Source organism: Megalobrama amblycephala, linkage group LG14 (assembly GCF_018812025.1).
Source record: "Megalobrama amblycephala isolate DHTTF-2021 linkage group LG14, ASM1881202v1, whole genome shotgun sequence".
NCBI classification, from domain to species: domain Eukaryota; kingdom Metazoa; phylum Chordata; class Actinopteri; order Cypriniformes; family Xenocyprididae; genus Megalobrama; species Megalobrama amblycephala.
Genome location: NC_063057.1, coordinates 31230192 through 31254994, shown reverse-complemented (window position 1 = coordinate 31254994; position 24803 = coordinate 31230192). Strand labels below are relative to the sequence as shown.

At 40.1% G+C, this 24803-nt stretch overlaps 1 pseudogene; it reads right to left on the bottom strand.

Annotated features, from left to right (window-relative positions):
- Positions 1 to 1727: 1727 nt before the first annotated feature.
- Positions 1728 to 24283, bottom strand: LOC125246204 (annotated as a pseudogene).
- Positions 24284 to 24803: the final 520 nt, after the last annotated feature.

The window sequence follows — 24803 nt, the reverse complement described above, 5'->3', positions numbered from 1 at the left end:
TCTTCACAAAACAGTATGTCTTCGTGCAAACTACTGTCCCGGCGATAGCGAACAAAAACCAGTAGCAGTGCAGCATGTGTGACGTTTGTCTAGTTGCAAAGAGAAAAATGGGCTCCTTTTTATTCTTTCTAGCAACTGATGCTGTATGTCTGTGGCCATGTCCGCGATACGGTGACTAACAGTGTCGTTTGAGAGTGGGATGGGTAGTAGCTTTTTTGCAGCAGCCTCTCCGATCGTCTCACGGCACATATCTACAGCGGCAGGTAAAACCAACTCCTCCGCTATCGTGAATTCTTTCTTAGTCTGTGCCACTCATCTGGCTACAAGGTAGCTGGCTTTCAAATCGCATTTAGAACATGGTTTTGTCATGTCAGGATACTTTCTAGATCAGGACAAGCAGCATGAACCACTGAACAAAGAAACTCCAACAATTCTGACATTTACAGTAATGATGAGATTCATCTGGACTGATTTCAGAGTTCAGCTTACAGTTTTCCTTCTTTCATATCTAATATATTTCTGAGTTATCTGGATTGAACTGATGATGATTGACTCAATCCTTGTTGTTTTTATCTTTACTCAGAGTTGTCAGAGTATCAGATTTGTAAATCCTGTTCAGGAGGAGGTTTATTTAAAATAAACTGGATTAGATTAGAATTATTGTGCTCATACTTTCACTAATCAAGAGTTTACTGTTTATATATTTTACATTTATTAATAAATTGACATTTTATTTATCAATTTACTAAATTATTTTTTTAAATAGTATTTGATTTTTTTTTTTTTAATGTTTTAAATGAGTAAGTGTTGTAAATCTGTTTTGAAGCAAGATGTTTTTAAAATAAAGGTTTCAGAGTCTTGTCCTCAAAATGTGTGTATTTTTATTGTACTTACCCTGAAACTACATTAAACAAGAGTTTATTTCCTCTGTATTTAAAACTTGGAATGGTTTTAGTTTCACTTGCCTTGAAAAGAAGCCCAAACTAAAACAGCTGCACTTTTGCTATGAAAAAAACATTAGTGCACAAATGCACTGATATTAACTCCATAATTTAAAAAAGCCTTTATGAATTGGTCCACGATTATTACAAAAATCTACACAGTGTATATTCTTGCTAAATTGCTCCCAAATGTAAGATTGTTACTTAGCATAGTGAATATGAATACGTACCCCTTAAAATACACAGTAAAATCCCCAGAGTTAAATCAAATGCTCGGAGTACATATGGTCCCTCTCTAAATAGTGTTAAAGTAACACTGAAGCAGAGTTAAAGTTAATGAGATAATTAAGCAATTAATAAGGCTGTGACTGAAGTCAGTTGTAGTTCTTGTGTTTCTCTTTTCTTCAGTGATTCTGCTTGTTAACAGCAGGTGTTCATCACTAATGCACAATCATCACTTAATTAATTGTTTAATTATCTCAATAACTTTAACTCTGCTTTAGTGTTATTTTAGAACTATTTAGAGAGGGACCATATGTACTCTGAGCAGAGTTGATTTAACTCTGGAGATTTTTCTGTGTACTTATTGTAATAAGCATTCTAAAATATTTACAGTATAAATAATTTGTTAATTTTCCTGGTTGTTACCCCTTTATTCTCCAAACTTTACATATTGTGCCCTTATACCTAAACATACATACTCTATAGGTACTCTATAATTACTGAAATTATGCTGTGAATTAATTTTACTGACGCAGTACTTTGCAGGCTGTAATCTAAAGAGTTACATTTATTCTGACGTTATTTCACTGACAGAAGTTCAGCTGTAGTATTAATGTAATTAAGAGAAAATAAGAGACTCTATAACATCTCACTGTTACTAATTTATCATGAGCTAATTTATCAAGTCTGTTCTGATTCATCAACACAGTTTCATTGATGATCCAACAATATAAACCCCAAACCCAGGATAGAGCGGTTGAGTGAATGTGGTCTGGACTGTGTGGATGAGGCTCATTGTGTCTCCAGAGACGCTGTAGAAGGACAGAGTTCCTGCACTGCGATCCACATACACTCCTATTCTACTGCTGATCGACTTTACAGGGAGTTCAATCTTTATGTTATTGTGACTGAATGAGTAACTGGAGGAAGAGCAGAACAAACTCCAGGACTGATCATTAGATCCAAACCAACACTTATTATCCCCTTCCTTCCTCCTGATGCTCTTATATGACACTGAAATTAATACACCAACACCACTCCACTCAATCTCCCAGTAACAGCATCCACACACACTCTCTCTACACAACACCTGAGGATTACATTCATCAAATCTGTCTGGATGATCAGGATATGGCTGAAGCTCTGTGCCAGTGCGTGTAATCACTCTATTCTTCTTAGACAGCTGGAGGCGTTTATTCACTGTGTTCAGATCCAGAGTGAGCTGATGGGAATCTGATGGAGATAAAACACATCACAATCAGGAATTATCAATCTGTCTGATATCCTGTGATATCCTATCATTATCATTATCAAACATTTTCTAAATGCCTTCCCTGAGTATATATGTTAGTTATTATTCTGTTTATTATAATTAGGCCTATTATTATAACATTGAATATTCAAATGTTTGGGGGTCAGTACGATTCTTTTTAAAATAAACTGATACTTTAATTCAGCGAAGATCTATCAAGTTGATTCAACAATAAGTGTAACTAGATAAAAATAATTTTTTACGGTTTGCTAGTAATATAACATTGCTAGCATGTTTTAAAGGGGACATATCACGAGAGCCACTCCCCCTCGGGTCATACTTAGGCTGTCAGTGACACAGTTCCACAGAAGGCCTACCAAGGCCGCTCAAACGCTTCTGATACCCAGCTTCTTTAAAAAAAAAAAAAAGGGGGTACCTTTTAGGAAATGTAGCCAAGGGGAACCCGAAGGAATCCTAGCCAGTCACTTGTCAGGGGAAGAAATTCGACCCTGATTGCCACCGGGTGAAGATGCCAATATTCCTAGGCAGGACATCACTTTTGGCCACTACTGTAGCAGGAAATAATGTTACTGATTTAATTTCAAAGGGAGGCCGACCTGGTCTAGCAATGACCTAGTCTTGGCCAACAACCACAGACCTGATCACAGAGTCTCAAGTCACATCTTCAGGGAAGATATCCAGTAAAAGTGAGTAATCCAGTAATCAACTCAGACCAGATCGCAGAGACAGGCATCCTGGAGAGCGGGACTCAGCTTAGCGCTTTTTACCCTTACAAGTGAGGGAGTAAATTCTGCTCAATCCTAGGATCTATTCAGTGCTTGTTTATCCATGCACTGAGGAGGCTGTGCACTCTTATGAGACCCAAACAAGGGAGGCCTTTTATAGGCCTGACCAGATTTTGGGAGCTAAGTGCTATAAAGGACAACCCTCCAGCCGAGGGGAGTACTAAGCTCAACCTAACAGGTAGATCATACTGTAGTCACAAAATCATGAAGGCTCCTGGAGAGCCTGCAACAATGGCTAATTCTACCCACTGTAGACAAATTCACCGCAGCCTTGTAAAGGAAAGCCATGTGAAACTACATGCTTAATCTGCTGAGATATACCCAAATGTGGGGGATACGCTTACAGGATGGCCTGTGAAGGCCAAACGCCTAAAACAACTCAATTGCTGACAATGCAAGAGCCCACAAACATAGGAACTTGTTCTGATTGAAATCGAGTTTAACTGCCAGATAAGACTGTAGAGTGCCCACGTATCAGTCTACCTCAACATTCCAACAAGCAGTGTACTCAGTAAAAACACTGTTTACTCTTTAAGCAAGAGGAGTACAAAGTTACGCCATCATGCTCTGAAGGAGGTCCAAATGAGACCTGTGACTTCAGAATGACACAGGCAACAGCTAGTGGCAGTGCCTAAGCTCTAAGGGAGCCATAAATGAGAACCAAACTATACAGAGAGGTCAACAAATTTAACTCAACCTGAGCTTAATTCCATCCATACATTCCAAGAGTCAATGTACTCAGTAAAATCACCTTATACCCTTAAAGAAAGGAGAGTACAAAGAATATTACACCACCATGCTCTGAGGGAGGCCCAAAAACGGGCCTACTACCTCAAAAGATCACCGGCATAAATCTATGGCAGTATTAGTCTCCAAATGAGCAAATTCTATACTACACATTTACCAACAAGCCTTGTAATATAACAAGCTATTGTGCTCTGAAAGAGGCCCAAATGAAGCCTTCTACTTCCAACAACACAAGTGTCAGCTTGTGGAAGTTGTACTAACTCTAAAGGGAGCTATCTATGAACCAAACTAACTAGTGAGGTTAAAATAAATAAACTCAACCTGAGCTTAAACATTCCAACAGGCAGTATACTCAGTAAAAACAAGTTTTACACTTAAAGCAAAGGGAGTAGAACTAGTCACCGTAATCTGAAGGAGGCAAAAACATCGGCCTACTACTACAGAAGATACAGGTGCTAACCTGTGGCAGTATTTAAAAGAGTTACTGGGCTCACATAGTGTAGGGCAGTAATTAGAACTAACAGTGCTAAAGCATAAACAACCCCGAAAAACAGGGTTTTGTGCTATCCCTCCTACCGTGAACAACACAGGGTGCGTCCTTTTCACCACAACAGAAAGATCTGTACAGAACCCTTAAGGAACAGGAGCTTTATGAAAAAAGCTACAACCATTTCACTCAAGCTTGAACATAGTTCAAGGGGCTCAGGAGAAAAGACTAGAGTCAGAGTACCAGCTACATAGTTCTGGGGGAAATGGGGCCACAGCAACAATATAATGTCTTATACACAGTTATAAGGGGCCTATCCACCTGAGACAACAGCACCAGGGAGACTTAGCAATAGTCTGCTACCCTAGCTGCTATTTAATCTAGCACTTACACCATAAGGAAAGGGGATAACGGGCCTTGGCCATTTATCAGGTAGATCAGGCTCCAGTGGAGCCTCCCTGATACTAGCCCTAGAGTTTTAGATCTGCTACCAAGTAGTTGGACCTAGAGCAGGCCACCTTGAAGGCAATCCTTAGCACTTACAGCTAAGTTATTATTCTGACTCCCTAGAGTTATATCAGAGTGTAGGCTCTTTAAGAGCATCCCTGGTACTTGCATTGAGCTTGGTCAATACTCATCTGGTTGAGTCCAGTGGGTACTGCGAGGTAGAGTACTGCGCTCCCAAGGTCTGATCGGAAGGTTGAAGGTCTCTCGTGAGACCTCCCTGGTAGGTCAGTATTTAAGGGTGAGGTACTCTTCTCTCGAGTGGGTTGTCATATACCTTGCCCCCTGAGTTGATCTTAAGGGTTTAAGAGGTTCTTTTTAGTAAGAACTCCCTTGGTATATCAGCTCCTGTTGGAGCTGGAGGTATGTCTCACATTGGGGACCCTATCTAGAGTATTCAGCCTCCAGTGTGCTTTATTTAAGAAGCGCTCTGTAGATCCTAGGTTGAGCAGAGTTACTCCCCTCAATTGCAAGGGTCAAAAGTGCTAGCTGAGTCCTGCTCCCCAGGATGCCTGTCTCTACGATCCGGTCTGAGTTGGTTACTGCCAGTTTGCAGTCCCTCTTTCTGGATCCCTCCTCTGGAGGCTAGTGCTTTAGAGACTCTGTTTTGGTAACAGATAGTTCGCTGGCCAATATGATTGCCATAATTTGATAGCGTTTCAAACACCGGTTTACACAAAGGTGTTCCCCATATGCGTTAAGACACATTGTCTCGTTCCCCGTTCTCAGGGAACCATGGTTACATGCGTAACCTGAGATGATATTTTTAAAAGCCACTTCTGCAGAAGCAGAAATGTACATGGCTGGAATGAAGTCCAAAACAGTACCTACTTAGTAGAACTTTATTTTCACAAGTGCATTGGGTTTCCAAGAAAAGAGGAACTAGACCTTTAATTCTCCATCACATGATGTCTAGCACAATATTTAAACTGTACTTTGTACCTTCAAGATGCTGAGATGCCTACACTTTGATATCTAAATTTTGCCTTAATGCCTTTTTGTGGTTTACTGGCCTTGGGGACATGAACTTGTGTACGTGTCCAGTTTTCATAGTATATAAGGACATTATTTTTCCTGTATGATTAGTCTCTATCTGACATTCTCTGTGTCGTGACTCAATTTTTGCTCTTTGCGACAAGATCTCATCAATTTTTCCTTAGTCAAGAATATTTCACACAGACATATACTTAGATTTTTGATTAACATATTAATTAGATTTTGTTAAGATCTTACTAAACTTTTGATTAAGATTTTTACTAATGTCTTTCTTAGATTTTGACTTCAAATATTTCATAGATATTACAAGTTGGTTTCTAACTGTTTGTGTTATTTTGTTATGATAATTTTCCTTTATTAAATTTAAATTGTATCATTCAAAATTCATGTTTATCATTTATTATTTGATCATATTTTATTAAGGAATAAAATTGATTTAATCATCTGACCTAGCTCTCATTGCATCAGGGATATTTCACAATATTATTTTATTTATACATGCAGTAGATGTTCAATATACAGTGGGTATGGAAAGTATTCAGACCCCCTTAAATTTTTCACTCTTTGTTATATTGCAGCTATTTGCTAAAATCATTTAAGTTCATTTTTTTTCCTCATTAATGTACACACAGCACACAGTTTTTGACAGAAAAACACAGAATTGTTGACATTTTTGCAGATTTATTAAAAAAGAAAAACTGAAATATCACATGGTCCTAAGTATTCAGACCCTTTGCTGTGACACTCATATATTTAACTCAGGTGCTGTCCATTTCTTCTGATCATCCTTGAGATGGTTCTACACCTTCATTTGAGTCCAGCTGTGTTTGATTATACTGATTGGACTTGATTAGGAAAGCCACACACCTGTCTATATAAGACCTTACAGCTCACAGTGCATGTCAGAGCAAATGAGAATCATGAGGTCAAAGGAACTGCCTGAAGAGCTCAGAGATAGAATTGTGGCAAGGCACAGATCTGGCCAAGGTTACAAAAAAAATTCTGCTGCACTTAAGGTTCCTAAGAGCACAGTGGCCTCCATAATCCTTAAATGGAAGACGTTTGGGATGACCAGAACCCTTCCTAGAGCTGGCTGTCCGGCCAAACTGAGCTATCGGGGGAGAAGAGCCTTGGTGAGAGAGGTAAAGAACCCACTGTGGCTGAACTCCAGAGATGCAGTCGGGAGATGGGAGAAAGTTGTAGAAAGTCAACCATCACTGCAGCCCTCCACCAGTCAGGGCTTTATGGCAGAGTGGCCCAACGGAAGCCTCTCCTCAGTGCAAGACACATGAAAGCCCGCATGGAGTTTGCTAAAAAACACCTGAAGGACTCCAAGATGGTGAGAAATAAGATTCTCTGGTCAGATGAGACCAAGATAGAACTTTTTGGCCTTAATTCTAAGCGGTATGTGTGGAGAAAACCAGGCACTGCTCATCACCTGTCCAATACAGTCCTAACAGTGAAGCATGGTGGTGGCAGCATCATGCTGTGGGGGTGTTTTTCAGCTGCAGGGACAGGACGACTGGTTGCAATCGAGGGAAAGATGAATGCGGCCAAGTACAGGGTTCCAATAAGACAATGACCCTAAGCACACAGCTAAAATAACGAAGGAGTGGCTTCACAACAACTCCGTGACTGTTCTTGAATGGCCCAGCCAGAGCCCTGACTTAAACCCAATTGAGCATCTCTGGAGAGACTTACAAATGGCTGTCCACCAACGTTTACCATCCAACCTGACAGAACTGGAGAGGATCTGCAAGGAGGAATGGCAGAGGATCCCCAAATCCAGGTGTGAAAAACTTGTTGCATCTTTCCCAAAAAGACTCATGGCTGTATTAGATCAAAAGGGTGCTTTGACTAAATACTGAGCAAAGGGTCTGAATACTTAGGACCATGTGATATTTCAGTTTTTCTTTTCGAATAAATCTGCAAAAATGTCAACAATTCTGTGTTTTTCTGTCAATATGGGGTGCTGTGTGTACATTAATGAGGAAAAAAAATGAACTTAAATGATTTTGGCAAATGGCTGCAATATAACAAAAAGTGTGAAAAATTTAAGGGGGTCTGAATACTTTCCGTACCCACTGTATATTAGCAGTGTCTCATTCAGTTTACTAGATATCCTGTGCAAATCATCATTTACATGATCAACTATAAAACTCTTCAGAACATGAACACACTCAGTGAGTTCCTCTGCTTAGTGACTTACATTGTAGGAAGTCGTTCCTGGTCCTGAGAACAATGTTGGTGAAAGTGACTGTGGAAATCAACAGACATGAAGAGTGTGATTATCATGTCAAGAGAAAATGATCCTGCATCTGATCCTAACACATTTCTAATATGATCTTCTACATGATATGAGATGATGGAGGATCATTTCTGAGAGCAGATGAATCTCCAGGGGTCTTATTTATAAAGCGTGCGTAAGCTCAAAACGGGGCTGGAAACGTGCGTACGCCAGTTCCCATGCAACAGTTGTGATCTATAAAAACAAACTTGACGGGAGAATGTGCGCACCTTTAAGCAAACTTTGAGCTGTGCGTACGAACATGTTGGAGACAGAGCAGTTTGGCGACACCGATGGTCAGCTGAGGGACTGACGGCAGATGAAGGAAAACCACTTTAAATCCTAATTATGAGTCATAATCATAAATACAGTTCATGTTCACAATAACAGTTTAAATAAATAAATGAATGATATAAACTTGCGTGGAAACACATTTTCATTTGATAAGCATTTACATTAATATTACACTTCACTATTGCGGATAAGCGCTGAAATTACATTACGCAGAAGTTAAACAAAAGTGATATGAATTGAGATAGTAGATGTGCTACTTTCTATCACTTTTCCTGTGACACGCCATTTTAATGACAGTGAGGAGCGCTGGGAGCACAATAATACCTCTTTAAACTACACTGCAGATGGTATGACAAAATATTTTAGCGAGAACGAAGATCAATGCAACTCTTAACTTCGATATAACGGAAGACACTGCTGGATTCGGTGGCAGAAAGGTCCGTTGTCCAGTTTGAATAGGTCCAATAATGAGGTGTTGATGTCGTGTGAATAATGATCTTCAAACAATTACCATTTGAAGTATATAATATGAGGAAAAAGGTAAGATTTGCATGTTTTCTTTTTAAAATACTTTGTCAGTGACACGCCGAGACAGACGATTACACTGCAGTAAATAAGTCTGTTTCCACTAAAAATAGCCTATAAACTTCCTAAAAGATGTGTTCACCTTATCAGCAAAACTAAATAAATTTGATCTGAATTGTTTAAAACTATTAAAATACTATTTGGCCAGTGGAAATGAATGAATCAGCTCTATTCTAAAACCTTTATCTTAAGTATTTTATACAATTTTGTTTTTATGGATATTTTGATATAAAGAGGATATTGGATGATCTTTATCAATATAATGTGTGGCACAAATGTCATTTATAGTCCATATCTAATATTTTCCAATGTCTTGTACCTTTGACAGTGTTAACCGTGGTGTCTCGTGGATGGGAACATGTATGGAAATGATATGCAGATGAGGTTATGCATAGTAAAACTAGGCGTCATAAGCTCCATATATGGTGATTTCGGGGAGGAGACAGGGTGGAGATGCACGTACGCACAATCTTCCGCTGACTGGGATTTATAAAGGGATTTGTGCGCAGGTTCTGGCGTACGCATGGTTTTATAAATCTGAATTTTTTTTGTGCGTACGCAGAATATAGCTTTTGAGCGTACGTACACTTTTAGTAGGGATCCTACGCACAGTTTTATAAATGAGACCCCAGGACTTTACCTCTGTCAGAGATCTTCTTGAGCTCCTCTTTGCAGAAATCCTCCAGTTTGTCTCTCAGCTGACAAACAAATTCTCTCACACCATCAAAAGAGGAGAGAGAACTGAAGGGATCATCATTTACGTCTGTAGATTCAGGAGGAGCTGAGAGAGACTGGAAACTCTACAGAAAACAGAAATCAAAGCTCATCACCTCCACACTTCAGCCAATAACCTGCACTACTGTCAGATTTGAGCAGCTCTTGTTGATATTTAGCAACTTTCCTCAATCCAGCACTTTCACAGCATCAGATTCATTCTTCTCATATTCATTAAATCATGTTAGAGCATGTAAGTTCTTGTGTTTGACACTTACACTATATGTGAACTTTTATTCCAAGTTTTTCAATTTGAAGATTATCTGATTTTGGTAAACATTGCTCAAAATGTGTAGTCAAACATTGTAAAAAGATAAGTAAATAGATGATTAGAAATCTAGCTGGATTAAACTGGTACCATCAAGTTCATGGATTTCACATTGTTGTAAAACAGTTTAAATATTAGTAAGGTTTTGAGCTGTTGCTCTCTGGAAGCTCAATATATCGTTCAGAAAAGAGATTCTTCCTAAGAGATTTCCAGAGTTGAACTGCATTTGTAAGTGCGTCTCTTTCAAAAGAAGATGATCAGATGAGAGTCTGACTGATGATTATATAATAACCGAACACACAGATCAACACTTCAGTCAACGGCTCATTCTGCTCTCATGAAATGTTTCTCTGTGAGTCTCTTGCTCAAGTCCACTATGATCCTGTTCTTCTAGACTCTGTTACCTGCAGGAAATGGATGTGATCCTGTGTGTGTGAAAGCTGCTCCAGCTCAGTGTCTCTCCTCCTCAGATCATTGATCTCCTGCTCCAGTCGCTCCAGTCGTCCTTCAGCTCGACTCACTGCAGTCTTTTCCTGATCTCTGATCCGCTGTGTGGCCTCAGAGCGGCTTCTCTCAATGGAGCGGATGAGCTCAGTAAAGATCCTCTCACTGTCCTCCACTGCTGTCTGTGCAGAGCACTGTTAGGACACACATCACAATCACACAGTGGCTTCAGTGAGTCTGACTGAGACTTCTCAAACTTCTCTTCTTCTCCAGACTCACCTTATGAGACTCCACAGCCTCTCTCAGCTGCTGAAGATCTTTCTCTCTCTGCTGGATCCTCTGCTGGAACGACCTCTGCGTCTCCTTCAGCTGGTGCTAAAGGACAAACCAATGACAAGAGAAACATCACATAAATCATCAAGTAAACAGATATGAATCCGGTATCAGTAAAGTGGTGAGATTGAGGGGTTAAAGATCTTTCATGATAAAGCTATAGGTTCATTCATAAGTGTCAGCATTATTTCATCAATGTCTAGTTTTTTAGGGATAGTTAGGGATAGTTTAGGGATAGAATGTAAATTGTGTCATTGTTTATTCATCCTCATGTCTGTCCACACTTTTATTATTTTCTCTTGCATAACACAAAAGAAGACATTTGTTTATCATAGATATTCTTCCATTCCTATACCAGTTTCCAAATCAAATATGGTAACACATCAATAACATCAAAGCTCACTGGCTCAGGCACGTGACTAAACATGCCATCATATTATTTACGGGTGTTTCTGAAAACGGAAGACTGTCATCAAACGTTACTGAAGGCCTTCTCAATATAAAGGACCCTTGTAAGGAAGCCTTCGTTTCACGCCATTCATTCAGCCTGTTTTGAAGGGATGCATCGAATGTATCCTTCACAGCCTTAAATCACCCATAATGTTTTCAGTGATGAAAGCATAGCTGTTATATTTTGGTTTGCTGTAAATTAATCACTTGACACTAAAAAATTAAGTTAATAGTATTTTCATGAAACATTTATGCACACTTACTAGACAGTCTCATTCTAGTGCAGTGGTCTCAAACTGCCGGCCCGCCCTTCCCTCTACCCGGCCTGCAACTGATCTCAAAAATAAAACATAGTCCGGCTCGCTTATTATTATTATTATTATTCTCTTGTTCTAGTACCTGTCTGATATGCAAAGAAAAAGATTATGAGCTCGCTTGCCTAAATTACAGTAAAAGCACTTGACTTTAAGTCACGAGCGTCGATTTAAACCACCGAAACACGTCCGATGCAGCCATGTCAAGAAACAGAAGAGTGTACAAATGTATTCAAGGATTGTATTTGTTCTGTACAGTGTTGTTCAGTGCAAGATTTTAATGTTATTTAAGCTAACATGAAGTAAAGGTAAATACTTCCACTAAATGTTAAAAACTAATTTATGTAACAATGAGAGATTTTTATTTTTTTAGCAAAATAAAGTTGATATAGGGGAGAGTGGGGTAATGTGAGACATCGGGTAATGTGAGACACCCCCTGTATCTCTGCAACGGAACACATTTGTGGTTATGTGACAATTATGTTTTCAAGCCCCTCACATTTCCCCTTGGCCATGAAGGAGAGGACCTCATGGTGCTGTGCTAAGCATGTTTTTTTCACAAAAATATTGTTTTTGCATGTAAAAGTAAATTTTCTTGCGGTCAACTTAATCAACTGTTGTGCCAAAGCAGACTGATTCAGGTAGAAAAACTTATATCATACATGTTGATGAACTATCAACATATAAAACCATGTGATGATGCTAGCTGAAGATTAGCCTGAATTGCTAAGAGAGATAGTTTTTTTCTAAAATGTAGTGGTGGGGTAAAGTGAGACAAATGCTTTGGGGTAAAGTGAGACATGAGGCACAAGTTAAATTTAGTCTTAAAAATATTTTAATGTAATATTACATTGCATATGTTTTATTTTTAATGTCATAAACATTGTAGAAAAGCCATCCTGCCAAGGCAAAACATCAGGAAGACAACCTCTGGGGCAAAACACCCCTCGAGGAGAATGATGTGGCACATGTTCCTAAAAGTGATATAGTGAAGAAGCTGCCTCAACCTAAAAGGCCTGGAGAGATGGAGAGAGCAACTCCTCATCTTTCCCTGTAACCTTCAGGGCTGGAGTGTAGAGTAGGCCTAGTTGTAGAGTATGACAGTAGGTTGATGTTCTAATACAGGTGGGTCTAGTCCTGTGTTCTGAGTCCCAGGCTGTTCTAGCTGGTTCTGATTGTGCTTTGCTCTGACCTCCAGACACTAGCTGGCTCTAAGGGTGCGTTCACACTTGTAGTTCGATTTGGTTGGTTAATTTGGTCCGGACCAAATAAGAAAAAAAAAAACATTTAGTCCTGGTCCAATTAGCGTTCAGATTGGCAATTTTATCACCGAACCAAAAGATACCGAACCTTGAGGCATAGGGATACATTCACAATGTGATTGGTCAGATTTTATGACGTATTGCCTATTTTGAACCGGAACTTAACAAAAATCCCAAACAATGCTGTGTGCTGAGGTAAATGCGCTCATTGTGTGTGCATAGCAGTGCGTAGCCTGTGTGTGATGGTACTTTGGCCAGCTGGGAACTCGTGAAGAGCTCATAAAATGTGTAAAGTAGTCAAAACAGCGGCAGGAATCCACCCACACAAACGAGACGAGCGTCTGATGCCTGTGATGGGCAAACTCGCGACTATGACAAGAAAAACCGACATGCGTGAGGATTCTGTCCTTTTTAGGGCAGCGTTCACATATGTTCAAATGAACCGCACTGACTGAGCAATCGCATCAGGTGTTCTGACCCCCAGACTGTGCTCTGATCTAACTGGTTCTATCTGTCATTTGAATGTTAATTAAAATATTTTGAATTATATTATGTTGTATTTGATTTTGTTCAGAGTTAGAAAAGTGTTTAGAAAAAAAAATTGCTTAATTGACCAATCCCCATGATTCTGTTACTAGTCCGACATTAGTTCTGGAATGTGTGGTTGTCAAGCTAGCTGTCAGGATTCAAACTGTTACAACAAGTGTTGTTATGGTAGTTTCAGAGTGGAAAAAGTAAGTGGATCAGTTTACCCCCTTGATTTCTCTGGTCTGTCTCGGTTTACCCCTAAGCTGGGGTAAAGTGAGACACAAGACGACTTTTTTTAAAACAATCATATTTTCACTGACCTTCGTCCTGAATACATTCTGATCATTTCTATGGCTAGGAAACATCCTGAATTAATGGGAAATGTGTAAATTTTACTGATATATCATTTTAGCTCGCTTAGAGGGGAGCAAATGTAAAAAGTGTCTCACTTTACCCCACTCTCCCCCTATATAGCTCCAGTTTTTTGTTTATTTCTGACCCCTCAAGTTCCCTTTCGAAAGCGACACGGAGCGACATCTGTGGCTCAACTGCGCGGACATCGGGGAGAAAGAGAAACGCTTTCTCCTCGATGCCCCGGTTTCGCCCACTGAACATTTTGGCACCTCCGTGCAGGCGGTGGTTGAGAAGTTCAGGGAGGCGAAGACGCGCTCCGCGGCGTTTAGATCTTGCATCCCACTCAGATCCAGCTCTGGGCCCAGACAGCCGGGAGGTCCCGGGCCGTCTTGAGCCGAGGCTCAGAGGCAGGCCCAGAGAGAAAGTGTTGCCGCTCGTGCGCCTCCTCCTCCTTGGAGTAAGTCGCAGAGACGGCGAGGCGCCAGAAGGAAGAAGCAAGATCTGAGGGAGGTGATCGAGGAACGGCGCCAGCAGCGCCGGTAATCGATCTCCTCTCTCGCGAGGGCTTTTTTCTCGCCCTCGCTCTTCCTTCGCCTCCGGGAGCGTTTGTTGACATCTATATGCTGCGGGTTTTACAGTCGGGCTGATGTTGTGGGCCTATGATGAATATATTTCTGACGGCCCGCCGTCTGGCTTGATAGTGAAAGTGCTTTTGGGCTTATGGAACTTTGGATTTTCCCCTCCGTGATGAATCGGGGAGGAATCTGCATTCTACGGGCCGCAGGAGGTAAGCCAGGTCCATTTTTATTCTCAATATAGACCTTGCTTTTCCTGTATAGCCTCCCGTGCATATAGCTGTCATCTGTTCATGTTTTTAAGGGGTTATTTGGGCAAATAACTGTATGTTAGGCTGACTGTTACTAGCAGGCCCTTTATGGCCGCTTTGTTGTTTAGCGTTGGTGTAGTTTCTCGGCTGATACTGTGTATAGCTAGAACTAGCTTTCTCTATTTCAGTTGTTTATGTGTTGGCCGGTTTTTCGGCCACCTAATGCTGTCGCTCGCGCTGCTTTCTCCGTGTGTTTGGGAATTTGTAGCCCGAGTGTAGCTTGGTCTTCATACAGTCCTTAGGCTAGAACTAGGTTAGGTGTGTGTTTGTTTACATCCCCCTGTTATGACTATCCCCCTGCGGTTGTATAGTTTCTAGTTCTGGCCTCCTTCTGAGGAAGTTGCTGGCCGTTTTTGCCCATATTTCCCCTTCATATGTTTATGCAGGCGTGTTATGTGAGCGTGCTTGTGCTGCCACAGGTTACACCTGTTTTCTGTGATAGCAGGCTTTAACCGGCCTCTATCTATGAATACGGTGTTGTTGTTGTACTCCCCCGGGTAGGGTTTGTGTTTCACTGAGTGCATCACCTGTTGGATTGCCAGTGATGGGAATAACGGCGTTCTAAATAACGCGCGTTACTAACGCCGTTACTTTTTTTCAGTAACGAGTAATCAAACGAATTACTTTTTCTCCCGTTACAACGCCGTTAGCCTTACTGACAAAAAAAATGCCGCGTTACTATAATTGAGCTCACTGAAGCGGTTTTCATCCGAGTAAGCTCTCTCTCAGCCATAGGACCTGCAAAGTTTTTTCTCTGGTGTGTGCTGCGGTTAGTCATACACAAATATAATTTTAAACTGATGATAATGTATGATGCGCTGTGTGTGTCCGTCAGAGCATGCGCGCGAAGCGCAAGCTCAAACCAGAATACCCTTTTGATGCTTGATCGAAAATATGTGAAATGAGTTTTTTTCTAGTCGACTAGTAGTTGTCCATTTAAGCTATTAGTTGACTAATCACATTTATATTAATTTAATTTCTTAAATACTGGAGAGAAACCATAATAAGGAGCGTTTACATAATATAGGCTATATAGCACTCAAGGGCACGCATAATTGCCATAAAGAACCGGCAAAGGTAATGATTATGAGTGTGACAAAAACAGCAAGGAGACATTTTAATTGTTTATTAATAAAGTAATGTTTTCTGAATCAGTGTCGGCTGCAAAGATGAAGTTGACATTGCTGATTCTCATTGCTGATCATCTGCTCATATGGACGCGCCTAGAGAGATAATGCACATTTAATTCGGATTAGGCTATATAATCAGAGTAGCCTCTTTCTTTCCGTGTTTAATTACTTCATTTTCGCGCATCCATGTCATGATTTTATTGTCTGCTATATTTGCTTGTTATATATTAAATCAAAGCAATTGGTTGATGAAACATTGATTAAAATTAAGATACAATTTTTACAAAACGAAATTCACTTTAAAGAGAGGCTTTCTATAAAACAAAACTTAATGAAGTGTTTAAAATCATGTCTGACCCACTCCATGTCTCCAGATATATTTGCGCATCTTATGATGCATCTTACTCACGCTGTTCACTTTTCATAATCGTATAAATGGATTTAAAACATAACATAGGACTATTTAAACATAAATATGAAACTACGTTTTCTTTAATGGCTACCAACGCATAGTACAGATAAATTTCATGTCGTGAGCAAGAGCGGATCATGAGTCAGGAGTCGCATCAAGAATAATTTATTCTTAGACTTATATGTAATATTGGGCGCATTCAATTTATTTGGCTTATTTTTATTTTAAATTTTTTTTTAAAGTAACGGAATAGTTAATTTCCCTGGTAATTAGTTACTTTTATAATGATGTAACTCAGTTACTAACTCCGTTACTATTTGTGAGAAGTAACTAGTAACTATAACTAATTACTTTTTTAAAGTAACGTGCCCAACACTGTGGATTGCACACTCAGGATGAGTGTAGGGAATTTTGTTTGCCCGACCTCTCCCGGTCGTTTGCACCACAGCATCTGGGGTTCATTGCTGTTTGATTGTTGGCTATTTGTTTTTAGCCTCTCTGTTATGCAGCTTGTTTGGATACAGCGCTGTTGGTCTACGATGCTGGTTACGCTCACGCTGTTTAGCATAATTAACATTGCCTGCTGGAATGTGTATGCCTAGGCTCAGGTTGTGCAGCTAGTTCCCTTAAATTTGTCATTTTAGGTTATACTGGCCCTTCCTTGTAGCTAGGGCCCTGTCATGGCCACGGGCTGGTGCCACATGGTTCTTTAAGTAGCAGGCCGTTCCAGGCCTCTCTTATAGCTTCCTGTTGGCCCAGCTACGCTGGTCGTGTACGGGCATCATTCCATGTTTGAGTCATACGTTACTCTGTTGTTGCCAGATGTTTATGGAAGTCGTTGGCCCCCTTTGGGCTTCCTTTCATGTTTTAACCCAGCATGTTGGCACAGCTTTTTGGGTTTCTGTATGTCTCATACCCCTTGGGTGTTGTTAAATGCACTAGCTATCGCCGCGCGCTTTAAGGTTACAGGCCGCTTTCAGGCCTTCCTTTGCTAGCATGTCTGAGTTTAGCTTGGTACTCCTCTCGCTGAGAGTTAAAGATGTTTTTACTGAGTATGTGTGCGTTTATTCCCTTTAGCTCTAGTCGAGCTAAAATATTTACCTGTCTATTTAACGGGTTCTATTTTTTGCTCCTAGAACTTTAGTGGCCGCTGGCTGATGTTGCGTGTGACAGGTAGGCCGTAAAGGCCTCCTGTGGAGCATGCTGACCTTTGACAGCAAAAAAAAAAAAAGATGGTTTTGCCGGCTGGCCGGGTCTCGGGTTGACTATGACCTCCTGTGTAGTCGGCCTGTTCAGCCTGAACCCTGATAACACTGCCACGAGCTGATGCCACGTGCCTGCTGGGGTTGGCCGTAGGGAATGCTGTCACTCACAGCCTCGGAGTTCTGCCCCCCGTTTTTCCCTGGAACTGCCGGATGTGTGTCCAGACTTTGTACTGGCATTCTCCTCTAGCATGGCGGCGTGGGTATATCGTTCCCCATAGCGCTGTCAGCGCAGAGTAGAAGTTCCCTTTCGAAAGGGAACGTCTCAGGTTACGTATGTAACCATGGTTCCCTGAGAACAGGGAACGAGACTTTCATGCCATGCTGCGGGATGCCTGCTACAGTCGCTCAAAGACAAAAAGATGTCGGCTGTTTCCCCAGGCGCTCCCTTTATACGTCACGGTTTGCGCCGTTTGACGTGATAGGCTGTCACCGGCCAATAGGATTGGAGTGTTGTGATTTTTGGCATTTCGAGCACGGGTCACGGAGGATGTTCCCCATAGCGCTGTCAGTGCAGAGTCTCGTTCCCTGTTCTCAGGGAACCATGATTACATACGTAACCTGAGACGTTTCTGACGCCACAAGTGTTGCTGGTTTTGTTCCTAAATTACAATTTTTTTTTTTATTCCATGCACCTTGTTGGATGTGAGAAGTTGCATAAGACTTTTGCAATTAACAGTATTATATTAGTAGTATTATATTAGTATATTAGTAGTATTATAAGTAGCCTAATAGTTTTATATAATTATATTACACTCTGTAACAATGAGAGAGACACTGCTGTTTACATTTAGTATGGTAAATAAGATATTTATAGTATAGGTATAAAAAATAGTTTAGTAGGCCTAATGAAATTTAAAGTAAATGAGAAATAATGCAAAGTAAATTTTCTGAAATGTTGCGCTTTCTTGCGCTTGAATGTTAATATGGCCATCCTATGAGGTGTCAATCACAGAAATGGCCCCCCACCAATTTGAGTTTGAGACCACTGTTCTAGTGTTTAATTGCTGAGGAGGACACTAGTCTACAAGTCTCAGAAGGACTGGACTAGGAAGGGCGCAATCTCAGTAGGATACAGCCTTCTGTTTGAGAAACACCCTTTAGAGCTGTAGGGGTTTCTTTTATGCTACCTAATGACCTTTTTGAAGATTGAAACTTTTGGATCTTATTGACTTTCAATAAACGGACAGATGAGACATTCCCCTATAATACCTTATTTAGTGTTCTTCGATAAAAGAAAGAAAGAAAGAAAAGAAATACACACCAGTTTGAAATAACATGAGTAAATGATGATTGCTGATGATGATTCCTTTTTGAACCTGTAAATGAGGATAATGGGACCTCTGTAAGTTCATACCTGTTTCTCTGTCCTCTGTGCTGCAGCTGATACAGTGTCATGGTTTTTATGTTCATCCATCGTACACAGCACACATATACACTTCTGATCAGTGCGGCAGAAAACCTCAAGGATCTTGTCGTGTTTCGGGCAGATCATCTCCTGCAGTCGTCCAGTGGCTTCAGTCAAATTGTGTCTCTTTCTTTTTAACAAACTCTCATGTTGATCAAGATGATTCTGACAGTAAGACTCCAGACACACCAGACAGGTCTTGACGGCTTTGTGTTTTCTTCCAGTACAGACGTCACACTGCACATCTCCAGCTCCAGTGTAACAGTCAGCAGAACGTTTTCTCTTCTTCAGTTTCTCCACCACTTCAGCCAGCATGGTGCTTTTATATAAAGCAGGTCTTGGACTGAAGGACTGTCTGCACTGAGGGCAGATGTAGACTCTCTTCTGATCCTCCTGATCCCAGAAGCCTGTAATACAGCTCTTACAGTAACTGTGTCCTCAGGGAATGGCCACTGGATCCTTCAGGAGATCCAGACACAATGGACACCCGAGCTCATCCTGATCCACTGAAATTCTGCCTTCTGCCATTTTACTGCATGAATACAGAGACACAAACACACAACAGATCAACTACACTTCAGTTTCTCTGAACTCATGTTTCATGTTTCCTGGTTCTGTGTTTGAGTGACGTGTGAAAAACAGGTGTGATGTCATGTCATGCCTGCTTTGGATTGTGTTTGGCTACTTTCTATTAATAGACTGCACTTGGGTTCTTTGACACACCTTCAGTGGACACCTTCAACATGTAGGTGCATGCAACACTGCGTTACAATTGCCCCTGACACCATCAAAAAGTGTCCAGCTTATTAAGGACATCAAAATAGTTTATTTTCTTCCAATAATTTGTTTTTGCCTCTCAATCTAGGGATCCATTTTACTCAGTAGGCCCTGTACATTCTCTGTTCACAGCATGCCTAGGTTCAGACCAAGGAAAACAGCAAGGAGAGTTAATTAACTGTTCTGAACAATATGGATGTAGTGGATATTAAATAGTTCTAACATGACCAAAATTTGTTACAATTGCAGTCCTGTTAAATGTTGCAATCCTGCATTTACTGAAAAACATCAACAGTTTTGTTGATGTCTTGCTGTATTTGTGGCTTTGTTGACAACTACTTTTGATAAACTAACATGTGGAGCAGTTCATGCGTTCATGACCTCAAGGCTAGATTACTGTAATGCTCTACTGGGTGGTTGCCCTGCATGCCTAATAAACAAACTACAGCTGGTCCAAAATGCAGCAGCTAGAGTTCTTACTAGAACTAGGAAGTATGACCATTTAGCCCAGTTCTGTCAACACTGCATTGGCTTCCTGTTAAACATCGTATAGATGTATAGATGTAGTACCTGAGCGAGCTCTTAAAGGCTTATAATCATTCACGTTTATTGCAATCTCAGAATTCAGGCCAGATGATAATACCTAGAATATCAAAATCAACTGCAGGCGGTAGATCCTTCTCCTATTTGGCAGCTAAACTCTGGAACAATCTTCCTAGCATTGTTCGGGAAGCAGACACACTCTGTCAGTTTAAATCTAGACTAAAAACACATCTCTTTAACCTGGCATACACATAACACATTATCTTATATCATTTAAAGTCCCTGTAAAGTCATTTTAAAGTATGTGTTCTGAGTTTGTCACGCCACAGAAAAATGTGTTATTAACCACCCAGCCAAATTTGAATGATTAAAAAAATCTGCAAGTAAATGAAATAAGTTATCAAAATCTCGAAAAAATAGGCAGCGCTCTCTGCTCTCAAACGCTGGGGGCGTGTCCGCTGTCGGCGCTGAAACCACACCCACTCGCGAGAGCTGCCGTCTCAACTGACTTGTCTAATGAGTCAAACCTCAAACATACTGATGCATATAAACAAAAGAATCACGTTAGAGGGTTGCACATTTTAGTAGAGTTACTGTGGACTACCTACTAATTATAACATAAGCTCACACGACAATTTACACTCATTGGGCACGTACTGCCGACTGTTGTCGAGTCGACAAATGACGGTGCCGCGAGACGGGAGGATGAAGGCCGGGACGCGAGCGGATCTGTTCGGCCACATCATCGGTTATCGTCGGGACGGTAAGAAGGCCGAGGCGGGACGGGGGGGGCTGAGGTCTGTTCAGTCACATTCACCAAAAACAGCGGATTATCAGTGAATCCTAGCTGTCTGATGAAAGTTTGTAAAATTATCCGGTGTAGAACGATCACTTTAGAATCCTTCATATCATCGTTTTAGGACATTTAAATAAGGAGACCAAGCATATTGTATATTAAAACAACCATGTAATATGCATTTGCGTGGCGAAGGTATTACTAGCTAAATGTGCAAAGAGCTGTATGACTGTAATGACACTCGAGATTGAGCGAGTGAACCGCTGTAGAGGCGGCGCCGCGCTCGGTGCGTCATCGACATTTATATAGTGTTAGGGGCGGGGCTATGCTCGGGGGACGATGTGCTTCACTAGACCCCCGTTATAGCTCCGCCCAAAAAATCCTCAGCAGAGACTTGGTGAAAAACTGTTTAACGCTCTAACTTAACAATTAAGCATTACACAATTCACAGACTTTGTAATGTGTTTCAGCAATACATTTGTAACATTTATAAAGTGTTTAGAAAGAATTCTCAGAATTGACTTTACAGGGACTTTAAATCATGTAAATTGTTTGGCTGCATAGATTAGGTCAGATGGAACCGGGAACACTTATGATAACGCCTGATGTACTCGTTACATCATAAGAAGAATGGCGTTTACGTTAATATTAGTCTCTCTCTGTTTATCCCGAGGTTTGCCGTAGCCTGCCAGATCCAGGCTGTATCCAGATGAGATGAAAGACCTGCGCCTAGACATGACAACAAGCCTTAAGTGTCAACTAAACTATCCCCTGCGAATGCCTCTTTCCCTTTTCTTTCCTATGTAAAGATAAAATGTTATCAAAATGATTCCCGTTCACATGGATCCACAGAAACAACTAATAATTCTGTATTACGTGGGCCAGACAAGTAATTTGGTGATGTCACTTTGTAAAGAAAGGCTAAGCGTCTGCACACATTCACATTCAAATGCGCTTACCAATAGACTAAACATGTAAATGAACGGCAAGAACACATTAAAAGTCTTCTGTTTTCAGTTAAAAGGGTGTCATGTAAGGGGCCCCTAAGTTAATAATTAATGATTTTTACAATGGAAGTGATTTAATTAAAAAAAACATACTTTAGCTCAATAATAATTTTTTCCAAGGGCTGCTGTAAAACAATCTGTATTGTAAAAAGTGCTATTCTTTAAGCTTGATTCTTAATACTGTGTGTCATTACCTGGATGATGCATGACTTTTTTTGTTTTGTGATGGTTGTTCATGAGTTCCTTGTTAAACTGACCAACATTCTTCAGAAAAATCATCCAGGTCCCACAAATTCTTTTGGTTTTCTAGGGCCTCATTAAAAAGCATGTGTACCCACAGATTTGATCTTAGAGTGTGCATAGGTTTAAATCCACGCCAACGCTCATATTTATAAAAACGGTCTTTGATGTGGAAAAGTTCTTAGTGCCACATCAGGGTCTGAACAGACGCACTCTCTATTCCTTGTCAGATTACTGCAGGTGAGGCCCCTATACATTTATAAATGAGGCCCCTAACATCTTCTGCATACAGTACCTGAACCCTTTCCAGCAGTGACTGCTTTTGAGATCCTTTTTTTCACACCGAGGACAACATTTTGGTCACACTTTAGACTAGGGTAGTTGTTAAGTTTAGGTATTGGGTAGGATTAAGGGATGTAGAATATGATCATGCAGAATAAGGCATTAAAGGGTTAGTTCAGCCAATAAAAAAAGTATTCTTGAAGCTTTATAATATTAAGGTTGAACCACTGTTCTCACATGAACTGTGTTTTCAATTATGTTTTTAGTAGCTTTCTGGGCATTGAAAAAAGAAATGATCTTGCTGGCAATGCAGGCCTTACTAAGCCATCAGATTTTATCAAACATATCTTAATTTGTGTTCTGAAGATGAACGAAGGTCTTACAGGTGTGGAATGACATGAGGGTGAATAATTAATGACAGAATTTTAACTTTTGGGTGAACTAACCCTTTAATATGTGCTTTATAAGTATTAGTAAACAGCTAATATCCTACTAATATGCATGCTAATAAGCAACAAGTGTTACCAACTTTTTTCATTTAGTACTGCCCTTCAGAGATAAATCTTGAGTCTTGAAATAAGATATTTACATGTTTCTCTGAATGAAAATATAAGAAAAATTCACACCATCATTTTGTTCATAAGTTTACCCCTGGCTCTTAATATCTTGAGCATCATGAAGAGCATCACCTTGCAGATTTTGCAAGGTGTATGTAAACTTATGTCTGCAACTGTATATTGTCACGTTTTGTGAAGGTTAAAATATTCATTTAAAGGTTTAGTGTTGAGTTTACAATTGCAATTTCAAGTCATATAAATCTTTCAGGTCTCGGCCGGACTATATGCGGATTCGGATGTCAATGACTCAGCCCCCTTTGGACATGGACTTCATGGATTAAGGACTTGGTCTCAACTCTGACTCAACAATGGTGGACTCGGACACAACCCTATAAGAGACCTTTTCAAAAACTGTTTTCCAAACTTTTGACGCCCCAATGTATGTTCATGCCAATGAAAAGCAAAATAAGAACATAATTTGAGTACTAAAATAGATATAAAATACTGTACATTTTGTGTTTAAGCTTATGGAAATGTTAATAAAATTAATATTTATTTTTTACAGTAGTAAAGTGTTCTGGGCTAAACTTGTAATACAACAAATACAAATATTTTTAAATTATAGAACAAAATGTCACACTATGAATATAATTGCATTACTGAAAATGCGCAAACTGCTCTACTCATGAATATTTTACTTGCTGTTAATATTGGATTGTTCTTACTATACGTTTCAAGATGCATATTTTACCTGCTGCTAAGTTGCATTTTGCCATCTTTGAAGTTCAGAGGATGATCCATAGAGGAGTTGCTTTTCATAGACAGGTGGCTGGGTACTGGAGAAACTGATCCTGGTCTTAAATTGTAACTGCAAGGAGTAGAAATTACAAATTGAGTGCTGTTAAGTGTTAACAACCCAGTGAAGAACAAAACTCTTTTAGCAGGTCAGTTTTCTGTTAGCTAATTACACACACCTACACATCTGTTCATGGAAACATTATTTGAGATAGAAACATCTTACTCGTGTTCAGATGAAAATCCTTCATCTTTGAAGTTCAGAAGATGATCTATAGAGCAGTTGCTTTTCATAGACAGGTGGCTGGATACTGAAGAAACCGATCCTGGTCTTAAATTGGAAATGCATAGAGTAGAAATGACAAAGTGAGTGCTGTTAAGTGTTGACAACCCAGTGTAGAACAAAGCTCTTTCAGCAGGTCAGTTTTCTGTTAGCTAATTACACACACCTATAATACATCTCTTCATGAACAGCATTATTTTAGAAAGAAACATCTTACCTGTGTTCAGATGGAATTCCTTCATCTTTGATGTTCAGAGGATGATATTTAAACCAGTTACTCTTCACTGACACACTGCTGGGTGCTGGTGATATGGATCTTCGCCGTTTGCTTGACATGCAAAAACACATTAATGATACAATTATTTATAGACATTTACAAGTTCATTTCCCGACCTGGAGCTGGTTCACAGAAAGGCAATCAATTAAATATTTTACTATGAATGAACTCACAAATGCACACATTTATTCTTACTTATTCTTACATATTGTGGATATATTGTGCTAATGAGGTTCAAAAGATGATCAGTAGACTCTACAGTAAATTTTGTTATCTGTAGTGTTTTGTTTTTATTTATTT